This window comes from Malaya genurostris, chromosome 1 (assembly GCF_030247185.1).
Source record: "Malaya genurostris strain Urasoe2022 chromosome 1, Malgen_1.1, whole genome shotgun sequence".
Classification (NCBI taxonomy): domain Eukaryota; kingdom Metazoa; phylum Arthropoda; class Insecta; order Diptera; family Culicidae; genus Malaya; species Malaya genurostris.
The window spans coordinates 32,206,837-32,221,704 of NC_080570.1; positions in this window are offsets into that span (position 1 = coordinate 32,206,837).

Consider the following 14,868-nt stretch of genomic DNA (forward strand, 5'->3'; position numbering starts at 1 on the left):
GTTATGTTTTAAAATATGGAAATTTCAAATAGGAATTAAATGAAATGGTGTGATAAACGTATTTAATACGCGACTTTAACTAATGTCTCAAATGATGTGACGATGTACATTTGAAGTCCTCTTTTGACGCTATCCATGAAGCAATCCATTTTTCCAACATTTCGAAGGATTGAAAATGTTGATCTGCCAGGCCGTGCGCCATCGAACGGAATAGTGTGAAGTCAGAAGAGGCAACATCTGGGGAATACGGCGTGTGGGGCAAGACTTCCCATTTCAGCGTTTCCAGGTACTTTTTGACCACTTTTGCGACGGGAGGTCGAGCATTGTCATTCCGCTCTTGATATTGTGGCCGCTTTTCTTTTAGCGCGCGACTGAGGCGCATCAGTTGCGTTCGGTAGCGATCTCCTTTGATGGTTTCACCCGGTTTTAAGAGCTCTTATTAAATCACACCGAGCTGATACCACCAAATACAAATCATAACCTTGGCGCCGTGAATATTCGGTTTTGTCTTTGACGAAGCAGCTTGCCCGGGCTTTCCTCGTGATTTTCTGCGTTTAGGATTATCGTATCGAGCCCACTTTCCATCACCGGTTACAATTCGATGTAAAAACCCATTAAAATTTTGTCTTTGAAGCAGTTGCTCACATACAAACAGACGGCGCTCGATGTCCCTCGGTTTCAACTCGTACGGCACCCAATTTCCTTCCTTCTGAATAATGCACAGGGCCTTGAAACGTTTTGAAATGGTTTGCTGACTCACTCCCAACGATTCGGTAAGCTCTTCTTGGGTTTGGCACGAATTTTCATTAAGCAATGCTTCTAGTTGTTCATCTTTGAAGGTTTTTCCTCTTCCACCACCATGTTTGTCTTCGTCATCGAAATCACCATTTTTAGAACGTTGAAACCACTTCCGACACGTTCTTTTACTCAGAGCAGCATCACCGTAAGTTTCTGAGAGCATTCGATGTAAAAAAGTAAAACTTCCCGCAAATGGCGAGAATTGGGAACATAAACAGACATTTTCGAGCGTGAATAATTCGAAAACAAGAACAACTGTCACTGAAACGGCGAAGACAATTCGTTAGGCACTGTAGACACTCACTTTAAAGTCATTATCATCTATGTATTTTGACCAGCCTCAGCCGGTACAGCCACCTATCGGAAAACGGCAGAAGCAAAGTTGCTCACCTGATACTTAAAATAATCTACAAACTTCACAAAATTCGAGGGTGTAAAATTTATCGAAATTGGGCAAGTAACAGCTGAGCTATGATAGCTCAAGGTTACCGTTCCAACTTTTTTTCAGGCTTAGTGCTCCGCGTAACTTTTTTATAGGTTTGGTATTAGGAATGTGAAAACAGGGTTTTTTTGACGTGAATAGAGATGTCTATCTCCTCTGTGTGACGAAGAGCAAGCAAAATTTCTCCCCTCGCACTGACAACTTCAACGAGAGCTCTTCTCTTTCACATTTATACACCACTGTTGTATAAAGTGTGCACGCATCATGAGTGAGTTTGTTAATTTCCTTTTACCTCTTCCACTGAATCGCACCAAAGTGCTAGAGCATTAACTAATAAATTCTCTGAGGTGGATGAAGATACTTTCACAGAGGTGTACACGCCGGTGAGCACTCTGCTGTATGGTTTTCGTAGATGAAGCGTGGACACGCAAAATCAGCAAAATAAAACAATTTATCGTAAAATTTTCGATTTTCCTTGCAAATTTTTCATAGCAAGGCCAGATCTACTCTCTATTAATTGAAGTTCACAGAAGTGTTCGCTCACCATCACGCGCTAGTGGTCACTTGGGTGTATTTAGACGAGAGCGCGTGTGAGCGATTCATGCGAAGAGAATGTGTTTCACTCGCGCCAGCTGCTTTAACCACAAGCACACACTCAAATGCTGTCTATTCGACACTGAGAAGAAGTGCGCTTTCCTTTTTGTGCGGTGCTTCGTTTTTTGCATCCTCTGTGTGGACAAGAATCTGACTCCAGCGTGTATCACTCTAGTGAAATGCCATCTCTGGACGTGAATACGTCTTACTTTACTATGAAGCGCCTTTTCAAAATTTACCCTCTGAGAGAATGATAAGTTTTTGATCGTGAATATCTTTTGTTGTATCTAACGTATCAAAATTATTAAGTATCAATTTCAAGTTGTATGATATAACCACAAATATCTAAAAATTCAATTTTTTTTAAATGTATGGTATCAGCAAGTATCAAAGAGAAAATACCATGGCGCTATTGGCTTTTCTCGTACCTGGGACGACGGCTCTGAGGTAGTAAGAGGCATTTCATTTCTGCCTTATCTACTAGGTTGGTATAAAAGGATAACATTTTTTTTTTATTCAACTATATATTTACTGCCTAAGATGTTGAGAGCAAGCTAACTATTGATATATTACAGTTCCCAGCATCAAGATTTCAGTTTCTGAATATAGTTTCTGGTTCAGAATTCAGATGTAGAATGAAGCAATCAGTTCTGCTGCGGGACGGATTTGTTTTGTGCACCGTTCGCAGTGTGCGTTTTGTTTCAAACAAGGCAAATTACATCAGCATGCAGCTGCTGGTCATTTGCATTGGAGCAAAATATACGAAAAGTAAACAACTACGAATCAACCCTTCTAAGGGCTATAAATGTTACCAAAGGAATTATTAGAATTACTTATCTGTTAAATATGGAAACCGGAAGTGAGAATATAAATTTTAGTGTACCGAACTTCGCAACACACAAGGGAAAATAAAACCAACATTCAACTGCTTTGTTGCGTTCAATATCGCAGAAAATTTCACATATCCCCTTTTGTATTGTGTTGTATTGTGATAGTTTCATTCGCTGAAATTTGCAAATCCGAAATGAAATAATCAACATCAAGTGTCAGTTTGTTGTTATTTGCGAGCTGTTAAGACCGCCTATTTGTGATAAAACCGCAAACGAAATCGCTGAAAAGGAAATTGTTTCAGTATTCAATCAATTCGCAATTCTAGAGTTCAGTTCTGGAATTATGCAGTTTTAGAATCCAAGATCAGTTTTTTTTTGGTAATTTTCAGAATCCAGATCTAAAGTTCAGTTCCTTGTCCAGAGTCCCAAGCTAGAGTTGAGTACCAGAGTTCGAAAACTGAATCTAGATCCGAGATCAGAATCTTGATTCTAGGTCTGGAACTAAATTTCGAAAATGAATTCTGAACTTGGATCTGAATTTTGAAACTTCCAAACGAAAATTTAGTTCCGAAAATCCCGCCCGGAATTTGGATTTAGTATTCAGGTTCAGAATTCTGAAACTGAGGTTCTGGAACTTCGAACCGAAACCCAGAAACAGAACTCAGATCCACTACATTTAACAGTTCAGGTCCTGAATTCTAGACTAGAATACAGGTCTAGAATTTTCTTCCAAAACTCAGTTCAATATTTCTACAAGTATAACTGAATTCAAGAACTAGATTCTGATCATTTTTTAACTAAATTCCGTATCTGGATTCCAGCACTGATTTTGTGTGCCTAATTCTGGATCCGAATTTGAAAACTGAATCTTGGACCGGAATCCTGTAGCTGTAAATTCAACTGCGGTTCAGAATCTATGTCCAGAATTCAGTGCCAGTCTTGGTGCTAATACACAGGTTCAGTGATCCGTTCAACAATTCAGAATCAGAATTCAGTTGCCGAGTTCAGGTACAAAATTCAATTCCAGAAAAATTGAGTTTCAGAATTCAGTTCTAGCATTTGAAGCAAAAACTCAGTTTCAGAATTCGAACGTTCCATCTCGCCATATCGGTTGTGTCTCTGACATTACCCACTCGTCTTTGTAAGTTCTAATCGATTTTAAAGTTTTGGATAAGGAATTTAAAAAAAAAGTACGGCTCTTTTCAAAAGACAGCCTGGTTCAATTTTGGAAAAACAAAATATGCAAAATGGTTTTTTGTGACAAAGCCAACATGTCCAGGAAATTTCATTCAAACATCGCCAGGCGAGAGAGACGTAGCTACTAAATTTATTTTTTCCTTCACAATATCTACTCCTAGTTTTCATTACATTTCACGATCCAACTTTGTTTTTCGTTCTGATTTCGAACATTCAACATTAATTGACATTCAAAATAAAACTTTAAACTTATTTCGAACAAACTTTTTTGTCGCTATTGATCAAGAGGTTATACATTCAATCATGTGCAAGGTTTCTTAGATTCCATATCTCATTTTAAATTATTTACTACATAGTTTCAACCAATGCTTCACGAAATAGAAATTTTCAAGCATGAATTAGTTAATATCGATCTAACCGACGGTATGTGGTCCGTAAAGGGTCCTCAGCACCGCATAGTATTGGAACGCAGTTTGACAAGTCTGTTGAAAAAAAAAAATAATAGAAACACACCAAACATGTTAGTGAATCCTAGCAACTAAAAAATGATCAACCAGAGACCTACCGCAATAAAAGTTGCCCGATTTACGCCGAAGAAATCTGCGGCAGTTAGCGTCGCCATGCGTTGCGTTCTTCCCAGCATAAACAGTAGGCTGCGCTGCTCGGGCACTGAGCGTCGGTACCAGCGGGTTGCATAGATCGCCTTGGCCATGTCTGAACTCTGAAATAATTAAATTTTTGAAGGAAAGTAACTCAATATGTTTTAAGAATTTCTTTGTAACCGATGTCATAAGTTGTGTACCCAAGAGCGAGTATGAAAGTAATTGGAAAATTATGAATATTAGTGTAGGTAATATTTTACTCATCAATGCTTTGTTGCTGTTGGCCTGAAAAAAGTGAAATAAATAATAATGTGTCAAATGTTTCCGAATACAAACGACGTCGCTTACTATGGCTAGTAACATCATGACCATACAGAGTACAAACAAGCATGTCCCGTAGAGTAACAGCAACAATGAACTCAGCATTGCTTTTATTTCTATGGCGGATCTGTCAAAAATCAAAACACAAAACATAACTCCAAAGCTATCGCTCTGTAAGACGATCATTTCATTACCTGTAAGCAATCCCTTGCATTTGCACGATTTCGGCAAGCTTTTCATGGAATTGTCTACTATTCTCGGACTCATCGAGCTGAGCGGTCTTCAGCTGAATTATTTTAAATATGCCAGACACGTGATGCAACAAACACCAACTGAAGCAATCTTGTATAACGGCCACAATTACAATGATAGCTATCACAACGTATTCGGTAATCGAAAATGATAAGTATATCCAAAAATTGAAGGCAAAACTGTACGTAACGGGTCTAGTAATAATAATAATAAGTTATTTATTTTATTCAAAGTTGATCGCAAATACCATTTCAAAAGTACTCACTCAGCCGTCGAATTTGGTTCGATTTTTGTCGTTGCGTACTTCAACGTGTTGAGAAATATTGGACCCAAACTATAGATCGAAGTAGTAATAGACTCAAAGCTCATGTATCGTTTAAAAAGTCGATTGGAGAACGACTGCAATTGGTGCACCGTTGCCTGTACATCGTCATGCGAGTCGACGGAACAACGGTCCAGGACAGATTTGATTTCATACAAAATTCGTTCCAATTGCGGACGATAGTTGAACATTATAATAGACTGGTAAAGTATTTTCAGTGTTATAAATGAATTGATTAGTGCTATCATCAAACCGCGTAACGTAAGATCCAGTTCCAGTACAATCGTATGCGTGGTCCAAATGAAACTGAAACATACAAATGATTTTGCCTTCCACGAGTTGAAGCTTCCGTCGGAGCGAGACCAGAACCCTGTAATCCGCATCATCCTAACTAGAAGATCCATACCGGAACTGTTGGAGGATAACTTCGTACACAACTTTCTTGGTTAACTTGAGTTCTAGACGATCAGAAGAATAATAAACCGAAAATCTCAAACCATCCTGGATACAAGCGTGTCGTCGACGAATAAATCTGAAAATTAACATTATTTTAAGGACATAACACAAGCGTCGTCAAGTGACTTTCACTTGCAGGGAGAAAAAAAACAACAATTTCTTCGAATAAATTCAAACTGAATCCTAATCGTGATGTGTTAGCTATGAAATCAGTTATTAATTTTTAGATAATTCAATTCAATACTCAAAAAGTTGTCATATCGACTGTTCGTAATTCTAGAAACCTCCCCTCGAAAGCTCCTTTACCGACACCACTGGGTCATTGAATAAAATTTACATTATTGAACAATCTCCAAAACGGACTGGTAATGAGTTCCAATTGATATTAATAATGCATAGCATAAACGGTTAAATAGAATATTCAACTTCCCTTCTACATCTCATGATCCCATGCATGATTGGTCATATTTCCCTATGAATCGCTTGATGACGGGAAAATGTTTCAATACTATTGATATGACATCAGATAATTTTCAACGCACTCATATAGGGGCTCCGATACTAAAAATCACCATTTGTACTGAATGCTCACAATCTTTTTTTTTTTTAGTTTAAAAAAAAACTTTTTTTGGATGGTGATAATAAAATAAGAGAAGACAGATAATTGCTTTTGATAAATTTTCCATGGAAGATAACTATTCAAGCTTACTTGGAAAAAAAATCTACGCCCTTGCGAGCGACCTTCCGGTAGCTAACTGGAACATTCTCCGTGGAGGACGAAAACATGCAAGCAGGCATGTTTTTGAGTTCTTTCTTAGTTTTATTTATCATTTCATCCTCAGTCCATCGATATTCGGCCGCTCCATCTCCTCCAACGATCGTTCGAGTAGTAGGCCGACGCCAGATCCGACCAAAGCACCGCGTCTTTATGCTTATGGTAGATCTTGATGAATTTCCCCGTTCAAGGCCATTCCGGAGCGACTTTGACATCCCCTTCTTGCTGATTTCCACCACGTCGTGAGTATGTCTTGCTGACAACAATTTCTCTATAGATAATGATACACAAAACTAACTTGGCGAGCAAAACAAAGGTCGCGACATAAGTCAAAAGTTTGTAAATTTTGACGAAAGTCTGCGAAAAACTCGATTTTTAAAAGTCTGCAAAAGTGTGCACAACAAAAAAAGTCTAAAACACTATATACGAAATCTGCAGATTAACAGACAAATCTGCAGATCTGGCATCTCTGAGGTCGACTGATAGAGCTGTCAAATTTTGTCTGTCGGCTCATGCGGGTTGCTAAGATTGGGGCTGGAACAAAAATGGTACAGAATAATAATTCATCCTTGAAATACAATTCTTGTGGACGTAAAGATATGGTAACGATTTATTCGGGAGCTAACATGGCTAGGTTAATTTCAGGTAAAAAGTGGGAGTACCTTAATTGACTTGTTTTAAGTAAAAAGTGGGCGAAAATATAGATGATCCATATCCATCCGTGAGAGAATTACCAACACAACCAAAAACGCCCTATCTTGCCACCAGTGTTAATTCTACATCGTGAACCATATCCAACGGCCTTTACACGGGAATTATTAATGTCATTTTTAATGATCACTAAGTAATGATACACCTTACACGTTCATTAAAAATTACTTTTTAGTAATGACACTTCCTATGATCGTGTAAGGTCCGCTATCGGTTTTGAGGGACACATGGCTGCCATCCGATGCAGCCAAAGTGACCAGAACTGCATTTGTAAATGTGAGTTTTTTTCTTATTTGTTCGTTGATGTTTTTGTTTGTTTTCTGATCGAAAAAAATGATTCAATTATTGTCTTAAAATTTTATTTATTCACTGGTTGGCTTCTTGCAAAGTATTATAACATACCTTATGATCAAAAAAGAACCGGAATTTTCATTTTAAAATTCCCGCGCTTGTCCAATCGGTAAACTTTTATTCTCTCAACGTTGGCAACATTTTTATACACATTCTGTCAAATTTTGACGCATATCGTACGATTAGTTTTTGTTTGGCGTCTATACAAAGAAGTTGAAAAATTTTCGTGTGGCGATTTTTATAATGGATGACAATTTAGAACAATGTGCGTGCATCAAATTTTATGTTGCAAATGGATTTAAGTGTTCCGAAACGTTGAAAATGTTAGTGTCTAGGAAAAACACAGGCATACGAGTGGTATAAACGCTTCAAAGATAGTCGTACAAGCTTAGATCATGATGAGATCCCTGGCCGCTTAACAACATCTGTTACTGAAGAAAACATTGAATCGGCGAAGAAAATCGTGTTGCAAAATCGTTCTGTACCGATTAGAGAGATTGCTATGTTGTTGGTCACCTCTTATGGATCAGCCCAACACATTTTAACTGATGTTTTGGGTTTGAAACGCGTCGCTTTTCGGCCACGATAATGCGCCGGCTCACACAGCGTTGGTTGTATCGAAGTTTTTGGCCAAAAACTCAACCAATATCATCAACCAAGCACCGTACTCTCCAGATATGGTCCCGTGTGACTTTTTCCTCTTCCCCAGACTCAAATTGCCATTGCGGGGAACGCGTTTTGAGACCATAGAGACCATAAAAGGGAATCCACTGCATGAACTAAAGGCCATACCTTCGGCGGTCTATAAAACTTGTATGGAAAATTGGATCAAGCGTTGGCATGCATGTATTGCCGCAGGAGGAGAGTACTTTGGAGGCGATAATAAAGAAATTTATTAAAAATTGAAATTTTGCATTTTTTAATAAAATTCCGGTTCTTTTTTGATCATAAGGTATGTACTATTGATAAACTAACCTTCATCATCATAGGCAGCAAAAACGAGACGACGTTTGGCGAAAGTTTTATGTCATGTTGGTTTTAACAGTCGTCATTGAATCGGTTCTGACAGCCGTCTGGTGCCCATGGCTGCCAAAGTAGCCAAAATGCCGAGCGGGAGGAACATAGCCCAGGAGAGAGAAAGGTCGCTTCTGATTTTTTTCCTGCAAGCCCAATATTCGTACTTTCCCAGAAACGCCAATTTGTGTCAATCTTTGGCTTTGGTAGTATTGCGAGCGATATAATTTACTTACCGGAGAGAAGGGGGAAAAGGCCCGGGAATTTCAGGGGGCCCGGAAATTCAAAATTGTTTTTTTCATTTTTCATAACGAAACAAAATATCAAAAATCGAAACAATTTTAGCTCACGAATTATTTTGTTAAAATAATGTATTTGAAAATCTCTTGATACGATGACATTCTAATACTCAAAACGTTTCTTAATTTTCATGTTTAGGGGCCCGTAATATTGCAGTCCCCCCGGGCCCGAATTTTCTCCTGGCGGCCCTGCTTATCGACGTCAAACGGTAGAACTATATACGTCAAATTCTGAGTATGATTGATTGCATAGTTTTACCGAGTGTCATCCATGGCTCGGAAATAATTAATGCAATTACGCAACTATTACTAATATCGGGTGGGTAGCGTTTGTTCAGCGTTCCGTACGACGACGGTTGGATCTAAAATATAAATTGACCAATTAATTAACCTTGTGCTATTTTCGTATTGTATCAAGAATGAGCTTTTTTGGTTTGAAAACCGATTCTAATTAGAAATGCAATTACCGCGAAACCGATGCCTTTGTCGACCTGGTTCGTATTAATACAATGGGTGCAATTGAAATGGGGCGGACAGAGTTCGATTTCTCACGCCAGCATGTAGGCTTAGAAAGTTTATTCCAATCGGTTGGTGGACGTCATCGTTGGGACGTAAAGACAGCTTTTTCATACAACCACCTTCGGAGATGCTTAATATGTTCACTTTTTTGAGTTTTTCAATTGCAGACTTATAGATCCTCGTACCTCTTTCTGTTTATGTACATTAAATTAAGGCCTGAGGACAGTGGGTCGCGTACGGATTTTGAATCTTCCTCCCTGTGTAGTATTTTTTTAGTAACTAAAGAATTGCTGAAAATTGAAACGCTTGGAATTACATACCTTTACTTGGTCATCGAATATCTCGACTTTAAAGGCTTATATCATAAATCTACCGCAACAAAGTCTAGATAATTTAATTTAGATACGATTAGTACATAGAACATATACGTATACGATGTCGCAATAAAAATTAAGTCTTATAATGAAATACAGAAAGATTTCTAAAGACACCGATGCAAAGGGAAGGTAGCCAGTTGGTCGATACAAAATCCATAACTTTTCGAATAAGTACATGATGTTGTAAATCTAGCTATCTATATATATATAAAAATGCAGAGATCATCCTTTGTAATCGCATCACGTAAGAACGGATGGACGGATTTACCTGATTCTTTTTTTGGTTAGTTTGGTTAGTGTCTACCACCGCCGGGTTCGTACATAAAAAAAATTAGGAAAATTTGCCGGAAAAGGGGGAAAATCAATAAAATTATTTTGTATGGACAATGGAATTTTCCGTTGAAAAAGTCGTCTATGCTTGCTAGATCTACGATGTATGTTTGGCGCGCAACGAGTTGCATAAGTGCTTGGCCGTCGAAGGAAAGAATACTAGATCGTAGAAAAAATTGTTTTGAGATATTTTGTGTGGAGATTTAAGATGCATACTTGATGGATGTGATTCGTCATTTCGAACCACGTGCTTAAATGGGTATCAAAATTATTGCTTACTAAATGACTCAATGACTGTTCTAGAAAACCGTTGTATGCAGGAGAAGAAGTTTTGATATCATTTACCAGTTGATCATTTGTGTTCAATGGAGTCAGATGAATAGTATTGGTCATTGCGGGGGGCAAGATTAACAAATCAGAAATTTGTTTAATGAATCAATGAAAAGATTGTGCTGTAGAAGCGCTAAGGTCAAACTAAGAGATTTTCCATGCATTTTTCTTTCTAATGATTTAGATTAGACTAAACGCACACAGTAAGTGGTTTTTAGATATCAATGTTCAAGATGGTTACCATAATAAAATGAGACTGTTATTTCATATTGCATATTCTGTGAAGAATGTTCAAATTGGTAAGATCAATATCAAATTACAATTTAAGCGTCGCGTCCAAGCAATCAAAAGTTCCACAGTACCTGAAAATATTCACTTTATTAGAGCTCTAGAATACGCATGGTACTTTTTGATAACTTGAACGTACAGAACAGATTCTAAGAAAACAATCTCACTGCTTAAAAGCTGTACACGCCTAATTATTTTTACGGATGTCGGTACAGTTTTACTGTCCCTCAAACAGCTGAATATTTGGTAATCCGTTCAGTAAAAGTTTTATTTGCTGAACTCCGATCTCTCATAATTATAATGACTTCTTCATCATTCAATACCGACGTTCGGCGAAATTTACAAAACAATTCTAAAAATATGTAAACGTCTTGACCCGTGAAGTATTACTGTTTTGTAGTAAATTGTATTAGAGATCTGGGAAAGGAAGGAGCAATTTAGTTTTCGAAATATATTTCCATCCGATTATTTAATTTATTTGCGTGTGATGAATGAATTGAATTACATTTGTTCTCCAGAAATAATTTATTTAAATAAAATTATCAGATATCTTTCGGATGCAATTCAGTAGAATATGGGATCACCCTTCATATTTTTAGAGTGCTGAAATAATATGTTGTAAAAGGCTTTTTGAATATATTCACTAAATGAAAAATTACCGCTAGAAATCAGTATTATCTATTTTTCTCAAGCAATAAATTCGCACCACTATTTTTTCTCTGCAAATCTAAAAAGTTTTACATTTTACGTCCGAAAATTATGTTATTTGATAAATCTGTATTTCTGCTGAATGTATAGTGATGGTTACTGAAATTATTCATTATTTTGTATTAATTTTCCGAATATTGGTAGAACTTTCACTGAGTTCGTCAAGAGAAATGACATTTCAGAGTTCACAGACCGTGTCAGTAAATAATAAATAACCGTAACTTTTCATAGGAGTTGGATAAATTTTACGTATCTTTCAGTAAAAATAATATTTTACAGATCATTGCCGCAAAAATTATTACCGAACACAAAAATAGAATTTTTTTTTGTGTAAAAAAAAGTTTCAAAGCTTCAAAGTTTGTTCTGTCGGGTGAAGAACATTCACGTTTGAGTAATTCCACAAAACGGACTGTTTAGAATAGAAATCTGTGCATTTGTTCAATTTTCGCTTGACAGAAGTATTTCATATTTTCACATTAATCTTTGGTGATTTTTCTTCTTTTGGAGCTAAAGCGAGTGTGTGTCGAATTCCGTTGATTGTAGGTTAAGTAATCAGAAAAATAATGGAGAGAAACGTTGACCACTTAGACTTTTGACAATTCTTCCGACGAGACGAAGTTCGACGGGTCAGCTAGTAATGTATATATGATTTTACAAGTTTGCACTCTGTTTTCCCTTGCATTTAGAAAGATAAACTTGCAATCATCATCCAAATGATGACAAATTTCAGGAATTCTGTGAATCAATTTAAATGAACTCTAGCGTTAAAAACTGTCGTCCTGTTGAAATGAATATTTTTCTTTAGATTTAATTTACCACAGTTGTAACTATATATGCAAGAGTCGATTTCAAAATCGGTCATCATATTTGGGCCACGAAAGATGAACTTTCTGAAGCGGTAAACAAATTTAAACGACTGCCTATTCGATCACCAATCGAATACGTAACTAATGCGTCGAGATTATACTTGGCTCTATCAATCTTTCCCCCATCGGGGTTGTAAAAAACCGGTTGAAAGACAATCTTCCCGCAGTCTCCTTCTAGCATTCCAAACACCAAGCGTAGCTTTAGCATAGGCCTCAGGCCCAGAGAAAGAGATTGTTCGGTCAATTAATGAGCCCTTTTTTTTGTTTTTGGGCCAGTTGATCACCAAACTTTGAGCATGCACCGTAGCGAACAAATGATACTAATAACCGCAACTTTACACAACCCGTGGATTTACTGCTGGTGGCAGGTTTAAGTCACATAAAACAGCATCCAAGCGAACCGATTTCAATGCGTTGTTGCATCCAACAGATGACTGGAAACAGGTTTCTATCGATCTGTGAAGTAAAACAAACATTTTTCGCAGATGCTAAAGAACGAAAAGCTTTGGTAAGAATTTTCGTAGAATACGAATCATTTTCAATTCGTGCATTAAAAATTTATGTATATTTTATATCTTCGTCTGCGAACTTAACATTTGCATTAATTTATGCCGCCTTCGTCGCCTCAGTGCATAGCCATTCAAATTGAACCGCTTGTGCAACCTAGCGATTGCATTTGAACCCATGCAGCAGACGTAAAGTTCAACTGGTGAACTATGAACTGGATTAATATCATGTTTTCAACATTCAGTTTCGTATATACAATATATTATACACTTTCAGTCAACTTGTAGATTAAAGTGACGTAAATTAAAGAGATTCATAAAACCATTATTTACTCAACTTTTCTGTACTTTTTTTATTATTCCGACGTTTCTTCTCATACACGTTAAATTGAATTAAAGTGAATAAATATTTTCGTTTCTCGTTTTCTAAAAATGTAAAAAACGGATCGCAAAAAAATCGAAAGTAAACTTAAAGGACGTGATTGATGACAGATTCAGATTACCCGAAACGCTTCGATAGCCGCGATTTTTTTCCCGGTCTCAAACTATAAAGACGGGGCGAGACCGCCGTAGTACAGATGATGACACTAGACAATCTTGTTTTGTTTGTTTATATTTTTTTTATTTTGAATATTTGGCACACCACGAAGATGTGTTGTATTTGCGCAACCAACCGGTTTTGTCACTTGGCGAGACGAATGTAAATCTAAGATAAGCGCGATAGATTTGCATACATTAGCGTATCCGGTCAATTTTTGTTTATGCTCGATAGTCCTGTTTGCGTCACAGAACATGGCTTGCAGTCGACTGGGGAGAATGATCTACAAACTTTCGATTCTGGTGCTCATTTTGCATAATGCACAAATGAGTTATTTAGTTTTTTTTTCTGAGTTCATTTCTAACTTCTCTAACAGTAGAACCAAACCATTTTCCGTTACGTACTCATCGAATCCCTTTCGAAAATGTGCTCACTCTGAAGGGTTTTTAAAGAATTTCAATAAACCAGTAGTCGTCAACGTTTTTCGACATCTACTCATCATAACCATGCAGGGAATACCCATGGTATAAGAGGGATTCCAAGGAATATCGATAAACCCAAAGTCGCTATAGGATAGCGTAGTAAGTTCGAAAAAAAAGTCAACGTTATATCGAATTTACTTCCTAAATACCCTTCTTAATCTACCTAGTGGTGTGATAATGCCTTTCTCTTTCTTCAAAATAGTCTCATAAAAACATTTTTCATATTTTTATTAAATAATTTGGGACACTAATTTGGGCTCATTTTTGACACCAATTGATTCAGATTGAATCGTGTAGTTCACAAAAGCATTCTTCATTGTTTATATCACATAGTAGGCATCATTTTTTTTTCAAACAAGCGCTTGACATTTGCGTTGCCTATTTGTATGAGAAAAGTTATGCTAATCTAAAAAGTCATTTGCTCTTCGAACTTGATCAATGGCCTAAGAATAATATAACACTATGGGTTTCCGAGGCTCCGTTCAAAAGTCCGTTTTTCCAGCAATTCTAATACCTTTTTTATAGAGAAAGGCAAGAAGGTTGTGCCAGTTTCCAGGTTTGTTTTATTATGATTACATGCCTACTTTGATGGAAAATTGCTATTGTTGAACAGCTTGTCAATTGGCACATTGTCGCAAAGCTGATTTACCGGTAGCGACACCTGCCAATGAAAAATGGAACCAAGAAAAGGAGGATTCTTTCGAAAATTTTCATATCGGCAGTAGTGATTTGTAACATTTTTATCGTTTATTCAATAGTACAAATAGATGTCAGCAATAAAAGTACACTCGGAGTAGAAGAAAATCGATTTCAAAGTGATTACTACTACTTTTTTTAGTGTAAACTACGATTAAACATGGAAAACCTTCAGAAATGTGTGAAATTGGGTAAGGTTAGGTTTTTTCGGATCAACATTTTTTAAAACAGAAACCAATGTAATGTTGATTTCTCGAGTACTAG